The following is a 17,370-nucleotide window of genomic DNA, read 5'->3' as shown; positions in this document are numbered from 1 at the left end:
AGAGGTAAAAAGAATGAGAGTAACATTAGATACAAAGCAAGACTTGTGGCTAAGGGTTTTGCTCAAAAAGAGGTAATAGATTTCAATGAAATCTTTTCTCCAATTGTAAAACTTACAATTGTTAGAGTAATTCTTTCCTTAGCAGCTCAACTTAATTGGAAATTGGATCAATTGGATGTAAAAACTACATTTTTAAATAGGGATCTTGAAGAAACTATTTTATAGGACAACCTAAAGGTTTTGAAGTGAATAAAAATGCAGACTTAGTATGTCTTCTTAAAAAGTCACTTCATGGCTTAAAACAAGCTCCAAGACAATGATACAAAAGATTTGATACCATTGTGCTTGGACTTGATTTTAAAAGAAGTAATTTCGATACATGTCTTTATTGTAAAGGAATGGAAGTGAAAATTCACTATATCTTCTTCTTTATGTGGGTTACATGCTCTTAGCAAGTCATGACATAAATGAAATAGAGTTAATTAAAATCAAATTTGAATTGAAGGACTTAGGTCTTGTTAGAAAAATCTCAGGTATTGAAATTAAAAGAAATAGGAGAGATGACACACTAAGTCATAATAAAAAAAACTTATGTTTTAAAGTTACTTGAAAAATTTTCTATGTCTGATGCTAAAAGTATGAGTTCGCCTTTAGTAAATCACTTCAAACTCTCAAGTGATCAATGTCCCAAAACTGAAGGTGAGTTTAAAAGAATGACTAGAGTGCCTTATTCAAATGCAATAGGGTCTGTTATGTATCTAATAATCTGTACAAGGCCTGATTTGACATTTTCTATAAGTGTATTGAGAATATACATTAAATGAACTTAAGATCTAGGTATTGAGTATAGAAAACAATCTGAGGGTGTTATCTTGAGGGGTTACACATATTCTAACTATGCAGATGATAGGGACAACAAAAAATCAACGTCTGCCTACATATATACTTTGTGTAATTACTGTATAAGTTGAGAATCCCGATTATAAGAGATTGTCGCATTATCTTCAATTGAAGCAGAATATATAGCTACAACTGATGCTAGTAAAGAGGGAATTTGGCTAAAAGGATTATTGAATGAGTTTGGCTTTATAAATGATGTTGTTTTACACTTTGGTAACCAATCTGCCATATATTTAAGTAGGAATATTGTTTTACATAATAAATCTAAGTATGTTGATGTGAAATTTCATTTTATTAGAGATGTAATTTCTCAAGGTGTTGTAAAACTGAAAAAGATTTCTACTAATTTTAATCCTGTTGATGTTGGTACTAAAGTGCTGCCTTTAAACAACTTTCTGGACTGTTTAAGTAAGCTAAATATTAACTCTTGCTTATTTGTGTATCAGGAATAAGTGCAAATGATGTTATGTTTGGAAGAATCACTATAAATTATGTTGGAATCATTGTACCAAGATGGAGAATGTGAAGAATGGCACAATGTTGTTAGGTCGGACTCTTCGAATATGATGGACTTGTGGGCCGAATCCTTAAATGTTGAATTGATACTGATACGCTTCTTGGCCAAAAACGTGTTGATGAAACATGACTTCTCTTTTATGAGAACAAATGCACCTGGTCTTGCTAAGTGTCACCTCTTACACCGTTGGATCAAGACCTTCAAGTGCCTTCAATATTTAATCCAAATTAGGGCTTGAGATGCCAGACTTTTCATTCCCTCTTGTCTCTTGAACTCTCTTTGGGTTCTTCGTTGTTCTCTACTGCATTCTAAAATAAGCCATTGTTGATGAGATTATTTCCAACCCTTTTGTATAGATCTTGAGTGATTTGTATAGACCAATTATCTGTCATTCTCGAGTGAATGTTGTTTTGTATTGTGAGGCTTATTTTGGGAAAAACCTTGTGAGATTTCGTCTGAGTGCCATGGAGCTTTGTACTGGACAATTCGTTTGATGTCATTGATATAGTGATATCCTTCTAGTGACGAAAGCTCAAAAAGGGATTAGAAACTCCAGTTCTGAACCTTTTGCTTTAGGGTGAAAATCATCGCGTTCCTTTATTTTCTTTTGATTTTTTGCTTTAATTTTTCATATTTTTTTGTTGAGTTTTATAGTGGCTAAAATTTGAACTACTCGTAATACGATTGTTGGGAAAAATAAGTTATTTGTGTTTAGATTGATTATCAATTAACATAATAAAATAATAAATATAATTAAATAGTAATATAAACATAAGAAGAGAAGAGTTAGAAATGCAAGTATTAGGGTGTTACGTTAAGGACGCTGTCCTAAAGTCATGTTGTCTCTCCTACGTGTGGGTTCTTTTGCACTACACGACTCCAAGATAAAATTTATATAGCTCACAGTAGGGGTGAACGTGGTTCGATTTGAGCGATTTGTGCTATATTTTCAACTTAAACCATTTTATGCAGTTTGAAATTTTTTCAAACCAAACCATTTTATTTTTCGAACCAAACCAAACCATAATTTGCGGTTTGGTTCGTTTTAATCCGCAGTTTACTTTTCGATATTATAGTAAAGTATTTAATATAAGTTTAAAAGAGAACTAATAATGTTAAATGTTAAATTACATTCATATTTATCATGAGACCCATGAATAAATTATTTTCAAAGTTGATTGCTAAAAGATGTTAATAGAACAAATACATCTTTCTTCACTTTTATTTACATTGTCTTGTATGACATTCATATTGTCATATAACGGTTGGTAATTGTAGTCACATTATGTTATTATAGTTTGGTTAGAATTCATTTCCTCTTGCTAGTGAGATGTTAAATAAGGATTGAACGGGATATATTTAGATGTACAAAGATCGATAGAATTTCGATTTATTGGGAATTGACGGATTTCATCCTCTAAATACTTTATGAAAGTAAAAGGTAATAGTCTTAGTTAGGAAACTTTAACATTTTCACACAATCAATATGCTCCGTCCTTCGTTTTTTTCAAATAACAAACAAATTCATTAATCATCTAGACACACAAATAATCATTTTTCTATCCAAACCACAACTCACAAGTATATAATAAGTTCGAAAAAACAAATAAAAGAAAGAACGATAGAAAAATGGTTTGAATAAGAATCTAAGACTTACTGAAAGAGAAGAGAGAAAAGTACAGATTAGTAGACTAACAGGCAAAGGCGACTAGCAGTTCATTCAGCAGTGACAAACAAGCGTCAAATGATAGGGAAATGAAAAATTATATTAGGACTTCTGAAACGTTGGACGTGATTTGCTAACGTAGTTTTGTTAAATTATTATTTGAATAATTGAAAATATATGTTTTTTTTTCCATATGATTTTGAAATAAATTTTCGGGTGAGGTGGACACGTATTGTGAACCTGTTAAATCATAGGTCAATAATGATGAATCTAATTTACTTTTTATAATTATTTCAATAGGTTGTTTGTAAATTGAATTGCTAAATTGATATTTGCTTTTGAAAAGTGAAAACTTTAAAAATTTTAAGTTAATAAAATTAATGTTTTAATAAAAAAATTTCAAAACGGTTCGGTTCGATTTTGTGCGATTTTTGAAAATCAAAACCTAAACCTAATCAGTTTGAAATGGTTTGGTTTAAAGGAAAGGAAACCACGGGTCCACGTAGACTCAAACCAACAATTTCAATTCAACGATTTCGGTTCGATTTGTTTTGCGATTTTTTGTGCAGCCCTAGCTCACAGTAGATTTTCCTTCTATGGGCACGACCACATAGATACATAGAACGAGCATTTATCGAGTTACCAAAATTATAATAATATAGTATGAAAATGTAGAGAATATGATCTTTCAACTTTTTTTCTTTTTAATTCTATCTTTCAATGAAATAACACCACATTTTACAGGTGAATATTAACCCCCACAATTGAACCATTAAAATATAAGTTACCATATAAATTATGATTTTGTAACTTGTGTTAAAACTAAAAATTAAATGGTTTTAATATTGAAAGGTTAATATATTTTATGTTACAACAATCCCTAACAAGTCTTAAACTTTCAAAATAGATAAATACATATATAATATAATAATGACAACATAATACTGTGCAATAGGTGTATGTGTCTTTTAGATTTAAACTTCATTGAGTGATAACAATTTCCATTTGAGGGAACCATAATGGGATATGCCTTAAATTAGGTCCTTTTGGCTAAACTTTAATTGTTCTATACACAATATTGATTTAGGCTTTAGTTCATAGCGGGTAATGTTCTTAATGGTCATGCACTCTAATCTTGATTCTACTAAGAATATCTATGAAATAGTCCAATTCCATAGCCATGAGCTTATGACAAATCTTACAAAGGTGAGTCTTTCCAAAGGTGCGTGTGACCCACACCTCACTAGAATTCTCGCCTCAATATCCATTTAGGTTTAAACCCTTCCTAGCATTACATTTTATTATTAGCACTATCACCTATTATTACAAGTCACACGGTATGGGTTGTTTCTACTACATTGAACTTTTCCATGGGATTATTAATCACAAAAGTTGGATTACTCCCGAAGGTGGCTCCTTTATAGGCTAAAGCCCTTTTTACCTCGATGATTTGTGTATGCTCGGACAACAATTTATTTATGCCTCTCTTGGATAATAATATCGTACAATTAATTTATGAATCTTATCTCTTCCTGCATATCTACAATTTTACCCAATAATTTTTTTCAAAATGTCAATATCACATATTTAATTATAATAAGATAACTATGAAATTTCTGATATTGGCTTCTAGTAACACGTTTGAAAAGATGCATCCATTGATCTCTTGCATTTCACATATAATCTTCAATTTTATTTTTAGCACTTTTCAAGAGTTAGTTTGCAACAAGGAAAAAATAAAATATAAGGTGTATCTATATTAAACACCTCAACATTTCAAAGATATCCATCATGTAGAGTTTCTTTGAAATTTTTCATGTCTGCAAATAATTCTAAACACTTTCATAAAATTTTAGCGTCACAATAAATAAGAGTAACTTAGAAAGATTTAAATAAAAGTATGACATTTTAATATTAATCCAACTTTTCCTCAAGAATTGACCAAAGAAAGGAAAAACTATTAAACAGTTTAATACCCCCACGTTTCAAGGATATTCAAAATATTAATCGCTCAAGAATGATCACCTTTAAAAACTAGATCATAAATCAAAAATCAAGAGATCATGTCATTTTGTGAGAGACATGCGTGAAACGGATTGCAAGACAACCAATTCTCCATTCACTCATTTTAGTTATAACCTTAGACCATTAAATTCTCAAATATACCTTGTGGTAAAATTGGTAGTAAGTAATGCGTAAAGAGAACATGGACTAATAAGTACCTGTTCTTTTTATTTATCATATTTTGCGCAATAAGTGAGAAGACTCTCAAAGAGACTTGAGAGTGAAACTTAACTTCATCATATTCATATTTGATAAAAGCATCCTACTACTTGAAATCACACATGCCTTTGAAAAGTTATGTCAATGCATTTAAAATTTTAAAATGTAACTTTCCTTTATTTAATATTCAATAATATATCAGAACATGTAACTTCCATGGATAATTATAGGATCATTCACCAAAATAGAATACTGTATACCAACATATTCCCAAAATAATCGAGCCTTTAAATTTTTATTTTTCCACAATGAAATTAGTAGCATGATAATAGTTATATATAAATTCTATCAAAATAAAGATCAATGGAGATGATATCTAGATAATCTAGATATCTCCAACTTATAGTTATAAAATTTTATAAGCGCAATCATTTAAGAGTCAGTTACAATATTTATATAATATTTAAAATATAAAACTTCTCTTATCTATCATTATTCACCTAGTCATTGAAAAAATAATTGCAAAATTCATGTATATGCACAAATATTAATGACTACATAAAAATCACGTAATCTTACCTTCAACTTCGAGCATCCTAGTTTGGAAAATATATTTCCCTTTAATGGTCATCAAGCAATGAACAACTTGTAATCAAATGATAAATAAAGATAGTCTTTATGTGAAAACATATTAGAACAACTTGTATAAGTAAATAATAAAGAGCAAAATTTTTTGAAACCTTGCATCTGCATAACATCTCAAGCTAATCAAAACGAACATTCAAAAGTTTGTACACAAATATTTAATAATTGAAACATAGTTCTTGAAATGACAAATAACAGGTTGCTATTTAATGTCAAATCAATCGTTTTGGAGAAATTTAATTTTAGAGATTTAACATCAGCCAAATGTATTAATTTTGGGCTTATAAATCTACTTATATGTATTTGGGCACGCTTAGAATATACTTTTGAATAAGAGACACTAAAATGCATTTGCTAACACAAACTTCTTGCAGTTAGTGATTGTTATTCCTTTCTCTTGTGCTTGTAAGCCAGTGAATGCTACAAAATATTCGCTGCTTTTTTTGTTGAATTAAAATTTATAGTTATTCACTGTCCAATATAATAGATTTATTTTAGTACAGTTACTTAACCACTAATGAACTAGGGCGAAGTGCTTGAAGGCTTCAGACATACTCCTTGAATGAAATTATTTTCACTATCTCTAAATCCCAATTAAAATCATTTTATAGGTTATCATATTATTATTGATTGGGCTGGGCTAATAACCAATTCATTGAAATTACATTCCATAATGGTTATCTATATATCATGTATTTTGGCCCTATCTTACATTGTTCAGTAACCGACCAATTGTGTCAACTCCATAGGCCCTTCTTTCTTCCTACATGCTTACTCTTATCAACTTCTTTTGTAAACAGCTACATATGATCAAACGGTTTCATCGATCTCCTAAGTTAAAAATGTGCTTCAATTTTATACCAAGGAAAAATTATGGGAATTCATTCTCAATTTTGTACAGATATCACAATGCTCAAATTTCTAAAATTAAGTAATTAAGAGAATATGAAGTCTATTCGAGATCATAAACAAATCATCTATACACAAATCACAGAACACGATTTTATATTGTTTAAAAAAAAAAGGGTGATTTGTGTTTAGATTGATTATCCATTAACATAATAAAATAGCAAATATAATTAAATAATAATATAAACATAAGAAGAAAATAGTTAGAAATGTAAGTCTTAGGGAGTCACGTTAAGGATGTTGTTCTAAAGTCGTTTTGCGTCCCCTTCATGTGGGTTCTTTTGGCACTACACGACTTTCACAGCTGGTTCTCCTTCTATGGACACGACCACGAGAAAATAAAGAACGATCCTTTATTGAGTTGCTAGAAATATAATAATATAGTATGAAAATGTAGAGAATATAATCCTTCAACTTGTTTTTTCTTTTTAGTTTTATCTTTTAATGAAATATCACCTCATCTTATAGGTGAATACTAACCCCCACAATTGAACCATTAAAATATAAGCTATCATATGAATTATAATGAATTTCTCTCAAGGGTTTTTTCTTGGATTCGCTACTTTTTAAATTCCATATGGTATCAGAGCATTACAATACTGCTACCTTCTTTTTTGATTCTTCTTAAATACATGGAGACTCCTTTAGATGATTTTTCAAGTCCCTACTACCTTCATCCCAGTGACAATCCTTGTGCTCTCCTGGTTTCTGGGATCTTTACTGGTGAAAACTATGTTGCTTGGAGTCGCTTAATCAACATTGCCCTGAGTGTGAAAAATAAAATTGCATTCATTGAAGGCAGCTTATAATGCTCTTCTTCAGGTTGCTTGGCTACGAGCAAACAATAATGTGTTATCATGGCTGATGAGCTCCATTGCACAAGAAATTTGTAGACGAATTTTATTTCACCAATGTCTTTGATGTCTAGGGTAAACTTTGGTTTCAGTACCTTCGTAGTGATAGCCCTTGTGTATTTACCTTGGAAAAGTTTCTGAGTTCTATTTTCCAAGGGTCAAAGTCTATAACTGAATATTTTAATGATTTCAAGACTCTTTGGGATGAGTATATCAGTTACCGTCCTCTTTCTACTTATCGGTGTGGAGCTCTAAATACTTGCTCTTGTAATATTCTAAAGAATCTTGCTGACTACCAATAACCAGATTATATGAGGAAGTTCTTGATTGGATTACACGATTCTTACTTAGCTTTGCGCAGTCCATTGCTACTTTCTTTAACACTAACAACCATGAGCAAAGTCTTTTCTTTGTTATTATAAGAAGAAAGCTGGAGTTCTCCAACCAATGTTGTTGGCATTCCCCTGGACTCCCATGCCATGGCTGCTATACAATACTCCAAGCTTTCCAATGGGTTTAGATTCACCAAAGGCAAAGGCTAAACTGGTGTGTTTTGTACTCATTGTAGCAATCATGATCATCTTTTGCCCCTAGGACCTCTCCATGTTACTTCTTCTCTAGAACAGATTTCAATAGTCCCAAGTATGGTTTTCACTTAAGAGAAATTTCCGAATTTTGAATCACCTTAATTGGATATCTTAAAAGAAAGTTATGACCAAAATATTGAAAGTTGCTCAAAGATAACGCGACACAAATCGGTTCACTGATGATTTTGGTGACTGACCAAGACATCAATTTCATGATCCAAGAGCAAATCAACATGCCTGCGCGCACGGTAGCTATACCTGCACACATGCCTAGGCCAAATTTTCTGCTGACGGGCTTGTTTCCTTTCTTGATTCAAACTTTTGTTGGTAACAACTTTGGGACGATTTCTTAACCTAATTTTGACTCTTATAAATATAAGACTTGGGAGAAACATTGGAGAACTCTCTCTTGCCTCTTCATACACAATAATATTATCAAATTCATTGAGAACAAGAGGTTAATTCATTACTTTTGGGAAAGAAGGTCAAGCCATAGCAAGAATTTAAGGCCAATTCCATTAAGAAATTGAAGAATTCAACTTTGGACTTGAAGATCAACATCTTTTATATTCCTTAATGATCCGGCTGATATTTTTCTAATATTCTTCTTGTAATTTATTTAAAACTATGCTAGGCTAGATCCATTTTTGTATTGGATGAGATGAATCCTATTGTTTATTTATTTTAATTCAAAACTAGTAGTTTAGTTTAATTATTGTGTTTCTTGATTAAATTTGCATACCCATTGATTATTTACCTATGGTAAAAGGGTATAGATTTTGGGTAAGGGAAACTAAAGGTTATAAGATTATTATAAGTAGAAATGTAGTGTTTAATGATGATGATCTGACTTGTTTAAAATTTGGTAAGAATGCTGAAGAAATGAGTCGGACTGAACATGTAGTAAGGGAAATTGAAATTGAGGTGGAGCAAGTTAATACTGATAATCTGCATGCTGATCAGATTGTTAATAGTGATGTTCAGGCCCAAAATAATGATGAAAATCACCAATCTGAATTTGATTTAGAAGTAACTCAATCTTTAAATAATTATCAACTTGCTAGAGATAGAGAAATGAGATAAATAAGACCACCTGTGAGATTTGATGATGAAATATCTCTTCTGACTTTTCAGGGGTTCATTGAGAATGAACTTGCGTCCTTTAAAGATGCTATGAGTAGCAAGGACTCTAAGCATTGGCTAGCTGCAAGGCATGAAGAAATGGAATCATCAAGGAAGAATTAAACCTAGACCTTGGTTAAAAGACCTACGGAAAAGAGGGTTATAGACTGTAAGTGGGTTTTTATATTTAAAAGAGGTATAAAGAATGAGAGTAACATTAGATACAAAGCAAGACTTGTGGCTAAGGGTTTTGCTCAAAAAGAGGTAATAGATTTCAATGAAATCTTTTCTCCAATTGTAAAATTTACAATTGTTAGAGTAATTCTTTCCTTAGCAGCTCAGCTTAATTGGAAATTGGATCAATTGGATGTAAAAACTACATTTTTAAATTGGGATCTTGAAGAAACTATTTTATAGGACAACCTAAAGGTTTTGAAGTGAATAAAAATGCAGACTTAGTATGTCTTCTTAAAAAGTCACTTCATGGCTTAAAACAAGTTCCAAGACAATGATACAAAAGATTTGATACCATTGTGCTTGGACTTGGTTTTAAAAGAAGTAATTTCGATACATGTCTCTATTGTAAAGGAATGGAAGTGAAAATTCACTATATCTTCTTCTTTATGTGGGTTACATGCTCTTAGCAAGTCCTGACATAAATGAAATAGAGTTAATTAAAATCAAATTTGAATTGAAGGACTTAGGTCTTGTTAGAAAAATCTCAGGTATTGAAATTAAAAGAAATAGGAGAGATGACACACTAAGTCATAATAAAAAAAACTTATGTTTTAAAATTACTTGAAAAATTTTCTATGTCTGATGCTAAAAGTATGAGTTCGCCTTTAGTAAATCACTTCAAACTCTCAAGTGATCAATGTCCCAAAACTGAAGGTTTATTCAAATGCAATAGGGTCTGTTATGTATCTAATAATCAGTACAAGGCCTGATTTGACATTTTCTATAAGTGTATTGAGAATATACATTAAATGAACTTAAGATCTAGGTATTGAGTATAGAAAACAATCTGAGGGTGTTATCTTGAGGGGTTACACATATTCTAACTATGCAGATGATAGGGACAACAAAAAATCAACGTCTGCCTACATATATACTTTGTGTAATTACTGTATAAGTTGAGAATCCCGATTATAAGAGATTGTCGCATTATCTTCAATTGAAGCAGAATATATAGCTACAACTGATGCTAGTAAAGAGGAAATTTGGCTAAAAGGACTATTGAATGAGTTTGGCTTTATAAATGATGTTGTTTTACACTTTGGTAACCAATTTGCCATATATTTAAGTAGGAATATTGTTTTACATAATAAATCTAAGCATGTTGATGTGAAATTTCATTTTATTAGAGATGTAATTTCTCAAAGTGTTGTAAAACTGGAAAAGATTTCTACTAATTTTAATTCTGCTGATGTTGGTACTAAAGTGCTGCCTTTAAACAACTTTCTGGACTGTTTAAGTAATCTAAATATTAACTCTTGCTTATTTGTGTATCAGGAATAAGTGCAAATGATGTTATGTTTGGAAGAATCACTATAAATTATGCTGGAATCATTGTACCAAGATGGGGAATGTGAAGAATGGCACAATGTTGTTAGGTTGGACTCTTCGAATATGATGGACTTGTGGGCCGAATCCTTAAATGTCGAATTGATACTGATACGCTTCTTGGCCAAAAACGTGTTGATGAAACACGACTTCTCTTTTATGAGAACAAATGCACCTGGTCTTGCTAAGTGTCACCTCTTGCACCGTTGGATCAAGACCTTCAAGTGCCTTCAATATTTAATCCAAATTAGGGCTTGAGATGCCAGACTTTTCATTCCCTCTTGTCTCTTGAACTCTCTTTGGGTTCTTCGTTGTTCTCTACTGCATTCTAAAATAAGCCATTGTTGATGAGATTATTTCCAACCCTTTTGTATAGATCTTGAGTGATTTGTATAGACCAATTATCTGTCATTCTCGAGTGAATGTTGTTTTGTATTGTGAGGCTTATTTTGGGAAAAACCTTGTGAGATTTCGTCTGAGTGCCATGGAGCTTTGTACTGGACAATTCGTTTGATGTCATTGATATAGTGATATCCTTCTAGTGACGAAAGCTCAAAAAGGGATTAGAAACTCCAGTTCTGAACCTTTTGCTTTAGGGCGAAAATCATCGCGTTCCTTTATTTTCTTTTGATTTTTTGCTTTAATTTTTCATTTTTTTGTTGAGTTTTATAGTGGCTAAAATTTGAACTACTCGTAATACGATTATTGGGAAAAATAAGTTATTTGTGTTTAGATTGATTATCAATTAACATAATAAAATAATAAATATAATTAAATAGTAATATAAACATAAGAAGAGAAGAGTTAGAAATGCAAGTATTAGGGTGTTATGTTAAGGAAGCTGTCCTAAAGTCATGTTGTCTCTCCTACGTGTGGGTTCTTTTGCACTACACGACTCCAAAATAAAATTTATATAGCTCACAGTAGGGGTGAACGTGGTTCGATTTGAACGGTTTGTGCTATATTTTCAACTTAAACCATTTTATGCAATTTGAAATTTTTTCAAACCAAACCAAACCAAACCATTTTATTTTTCGAACCAAACCAAACCAAACCATAATTTGCGATTTGGTTCGTTTTAATCCGCAGTTTACTTTTCGATATTATAGTAAAGTATTTAATATAAGTTGAATATAAGTTTAAAAGAGAACTAATAATGTTAAATGTTAAATTACATTCATATTTATCATGAGACCCATGAATAAATTATTTTCAAAGTTGATTGCTAAAAGATGTTAATAGAACAAATACATCTTTCTTCACTTTTATTTACATTGTCTTGTATGACATTCATATTGTCATATAACGGTTGGTAATTTTAGAGTCACATTATGTTATTATAGTTTGGTTAGAATTCATTTCCTCTTGCTAGTGAGATGTTAAATAAGGATTGAACGGGATATATTTAGATGTACAAAGATCGATAGAGTTTCGATTTATTGGGAATTGACGAATTTCATCCTCTAAATACTTTATGAAAGTAAAAGGTAATAGTATTAGTTAGAAAATTTTAACATTTTCACACAATCAATATGCTCTGTCCTTCATTTTTTCCAAATAACAAGCAAATTCATTAATCATCTAGACACACAAATAATCATTTTTCTATCCAAACCACAACTCACAAGTATATAATAAGTTCGAAAAAACAAATAAAAGAAAGAACGATAGAAAAATGGTTTGAATAAGAATCTAAGACTTACTGAAAGAGAAGAGAGAAAAGTAGAGATTAGTAGACTAACACGCAAAGGCGACTAGCAGTTCATTCAGCAGTGACAAACAAGCGTCAAATGATAGGGAAATGAAAAATTATATTAGGACGTCTGAAACGTTGGACGTGATTTGCTGACGTAGTTTTGTTAAATTATTATTTGAATAATTGAAAATATATGTTTTTTTTTCCATATGATTTTGAAATAAATTTTCGGGTGAGGTGGACACGTATTGTGAACCTGTTAAATCATAGGTCAATAATGATGAATCTAATTTACTTTCTATAATTATTTCAATAGGTTGTTTGTAAATTGAATTGCTAAATTGATATTTGCTTTTGAAAAGTGAAAACTGTAAAAATTTTAAGTTAATAAAATTAATTTTTTAATAAAAAAATTTCAAAACGGCTCAGTTCGATTTTGTGCGGTTTTTGAAAATCAAAACCTAAACCAAATCATTTTGAAACGGTTTGGTTTGATTTGGTTTAAAGGAAAGGAAACCGCTGGTCCACGTAGACCCAAACCAACAATTTCAATTCAACAATTTCGGTTCGATTTGTTTTGAGATTTTTTGTGCAGCCCTAGCTCACAGTAGATTTTCCTTCTATGGGCACGACCACATAGATATAAAGAACGAGCATTTATCGAGTTACCAAAATTATAATAATATAGTATGAAAATGTAGAGAATATGATCTTTCAACTTTTTTTCTTTTTAATTCTATCTTTCAATGAAATATCACCACATTTTGCAGGTGAATATTAACCCCCACAATTGAACCATTAAAATATAAGTTACCATATAAATTATGATTTTGTAACTTGTGTTAAAACTAAAAATTAAATGGTTTTAATATTGAAAGGTAAATATATTTTATGTTACAACAATCCCTAACAAGTTTTAAACTTTCAAAATAGATAAATACATATATAATATAATAATGACAATATAATACTGTGCAATAGGTGTATGTGTCTTTTAGATTTAAACTTCATTGAGTGATAACAATTTCCATTTGAGGGAACCATAATGGGATATGCCTTAAATTAGGTCCCTTTGGCTAAACTTTAATTGTTCTATACACAATATTGATTTAGGCTTTAGTTCATAGCGGGTAATGCTCTTAATGGTCATGCACTCTAATCTTTATTCTACTAAGAATATCTATGAAATAGTCCAATTCCATAGCCATGAGTTTATGACAAATCTTACATAGGTGAGTCTTTCCAAAGGTGCGTGTGACCCACACCTCACTAGAATTCTCGCCTCATTATCCATTTAGGTTTAAACCCTTCCTAGCATTACATTTTATTATTAGCACTATCACCTACTATTACAAGTCACACGGTATGGGTTGTTTCTACTACATTGAACTTTTCCATGGGATTATTAATAACAAAAGTTGGATTATTCCGAAGGTGGCTCCTTTATAGGCTAAAGCCCTTTTTACCTCGATGATTTGTGTATGCTCGGACAACAATTTATTTATGCCTCTCTTTGATAATAATATCATACAATTAATTTATGAATCTTATCTCTTCCTGCATATCTGCAATTTTACCCAACAATTTTTTCAAAATGTCAATATCACATATTTAATTATAATAAGATAACTTTATGAAATTTCTGATATTGGCTTCTAGTAACACGTTTGAAAAGATGCATACATTGATCTCTTGCATTTCACATATAATCTTCAATTTTATTTTTAGCACTTTTCAAGAGTTAGTTTGCAACAAGGAAAAAATAAAATATAAGGTGTATCTATATTAAACACCTCAACATTTCAAAGATATCCATCGTGTAGAGTTTCTTTGAAATTTTTCATGTCTGCAAATAATTCTAAACACTTTCATAAAATTTTAGCGTCACAATAAATAAGAGTAACTTAGAAAGATTTAAATAAAAGTATGACATTTTGATATTAATCCAACTTTTTCTCAAGAATTGACCAAAGAAAGGAAAAACTATTAAACAGTTTAATACCCCCACGTTTCAAGGATATTCAAAATATTAATCGCTAAAGAATGATCACCTTTAAAAACTAGATCATAAATCAAAAATCAAGAGATCATGTCATTTTGTGAGAGACATGCGTGAAACGGATTGCAAGACAACCAATTCTCCATTCACTCATTTTAGTTATAACCTTAGACCATTAAATTCTCAAATATACCTTGTGGTAAAATTGGTAGTAAGTAATGTGTAAAGAGAACATGGACTAATAAGTACCTGTTCTTTTTATTTATCATATTTTGCCCAATAAGTGAGAAGGCTCTCAAAGAGACTTGAGAGTGAAACTTAACTTCATCGTATTCATATTTGATAAAAGCATCCTACTACTTGAAATCACACATGCCTTTGAAAAGTTATGTCAATGCATTTAAAATTTTAAAATGTAACTTTCCTTTATTTAATATTCAATAATATATCAGAACATGTAACTTCCATGGATAATTATAGGATCATTCACCAAAATAGAATACTGTATACCAACATATTCTCAAAATAATCGAGCCTTTAAATTTTTATTTTTCCACAATGAAATTAGTAGCATGATGATAGTTATATATACATTCTATCAAAATAAAGATCAATGGAGATGATATCTAGATAATCTAGATATCTCCAACTTATAGTTATAAAATTTTATAAACGCAATCATTTAAGAGTCAGTTACAATATTTATATAATATTTAAAATATAAAACTTCTCTTATCTATCATTATTCACCTAGTCATTGAAAAAATAATTGCAAAATTCATGTATATGCACAAATATTAATGACTACATAAAAATCACGTAATCTTACCTTCAACTTCGAGCATCCTAGTTTGGAAAATATATTTCCCTTTAATGGTCATCAAGCAATGAACAACTTGTAATCAAATGATAAATAAAGATAGTCTTTATGTGAAAACATATTAGAACGACTTGTATAAGTAAATAATAAAGAGCAAAAATTTTTGAAACCTTGCATCTGCATAACATCTCAAGCTAATCAAAACGAACATTCAAAAGTTTGTACACAAATATTTAATAATTGAAACATAGTTCTTGAAATGACAAATAACAGGTTGCTATTTAACGTCAAATCAATCATTTTGGAGAAATTTAATTTTAGAGATTTAACATCAGCTAAACGTATTAATTTTGGGCTTATAAATCTACTTATATGTATTTGGGCACGCTTAGAATATACTTTTGAATAAGAGACACTAAAATGCATTTGCTAACACAAACTTCTTGCAGTTAGTGATTGTTATTCCTTTCTCTTGTGCTTGTAAGCCAGTGAATGCTACAAAATATTCGCTGCCTTTTTTGTTGAATTAAAATTTATAGTTATTCACTGTCCAATATAATAGATTTATTTTAGTACAGCTACTTAACCACTAATGAACGAGGGCGAAGTGCTTGAAGGCTTCAGACATACTCCTTGGAATGAAATTATTTTCACTATCTCTAAATCCCAATTAAAATCATTTTATAGGTTATCATATTATTATTGATTAGGCTGGGCTAATAACCAATTCATTGAAATTACATTCCATAATGGTTATCTATATATCATGTGTTTTGGCCCTATCTTACATTGTTCAGTAACCGACCAATTGTGTCAACTCCATAGGCCCTTCTTTCTTCCTACATGCTTACTCTTATCAACTTCTTTTGTAAACAGCTACATATGATCAAACGGTTTCATCGATCTCCTAAGTTAAAAATGTGCTTCAATTTTATACCAAGGAAAAATTATGGGAATTCATTCTCAATTTTGTACAGATATCACTATGCTCAAATTTCTAAAATTAAGTAATTAAGAGAATATGAAGTCTATTCGAGATCATAAACAAATCATCTATACACAAATCACAGAACACAATTTTATATTGTTTAAAAAAAAGGGTGATTTGTGTTTAGATTGATTATCAATTAACATAATAAAATAGCAAATATAATTAAATAATAATATAAACATAAGAAGAAAATAGTTAGAAATGTAAGCCTTAGGGAGTCACGTTAATGATGTTGTTCTAAATTCGTTTTGCCTCCCCTTCATGTGGGTTCTTTTGGCACTACACGACTTTCACAGCTGGTTCTCCTTCTATGGACACGACCACGAGAAAATAAAGAACGAGCCTTTATTGAGTTGCTAGAAATATAATAATATAGTATGAAAATGTAGAGAATATAATCCTTCAACTTGTTTTTTCTTTTTAGTTTTATCTTTTAATGAAATATCACCTCATCTTATAGGTGAATACTAACCCCCACAATTGAACCATTAAAATATAAGCTATCATATGAATTATAATGAATTTCTCTCAAGGGTTTTTTCTTGGATTTGCTACTTTTTAAATTCCACATGGTATCAGAGCATTACAATACTGCTACCTTCTTTTCTGATTCTTCTTAAATACATGGAGACTCCTTTAGATGATTCTTCAAGTCCCTACTACCTTCATCCCAGTGACAATCCTTATGCTCTCCTGGTTTCTGGGATCTTTACTGGTGAAAACTATGTTGCTTGGAGTCGCTTAATCAACATTGCCCTAAGTGCGAAAAATAAAATTGCATTCATTGAAGGCAGCTTATAATGCTCTTCTTCATGTTGCTTGGCTATGAGCAAACAATATTGTGTTATCATGGCTGATGAGCTCCATTGCAAAAGAAA

The sequence above is a fragment of the Olea europaea genome, unplaced genomic scaffold, assembly GCF_002742605.1.
Source record: "Olea europaea var. sylvestris unplaced genomic scaffold, O_europaea_v1 scaffold1431, whole genome shotgun sequence".
Lineage (NCBI taxonomy): Eukaryota > Viridiplantae > Streptophyta > Magnoliopsida > Lamiales > Oleaceae > Olea > Olea europaea.
Note: the sequence above shows the minus strand (reverse complement) of the source record.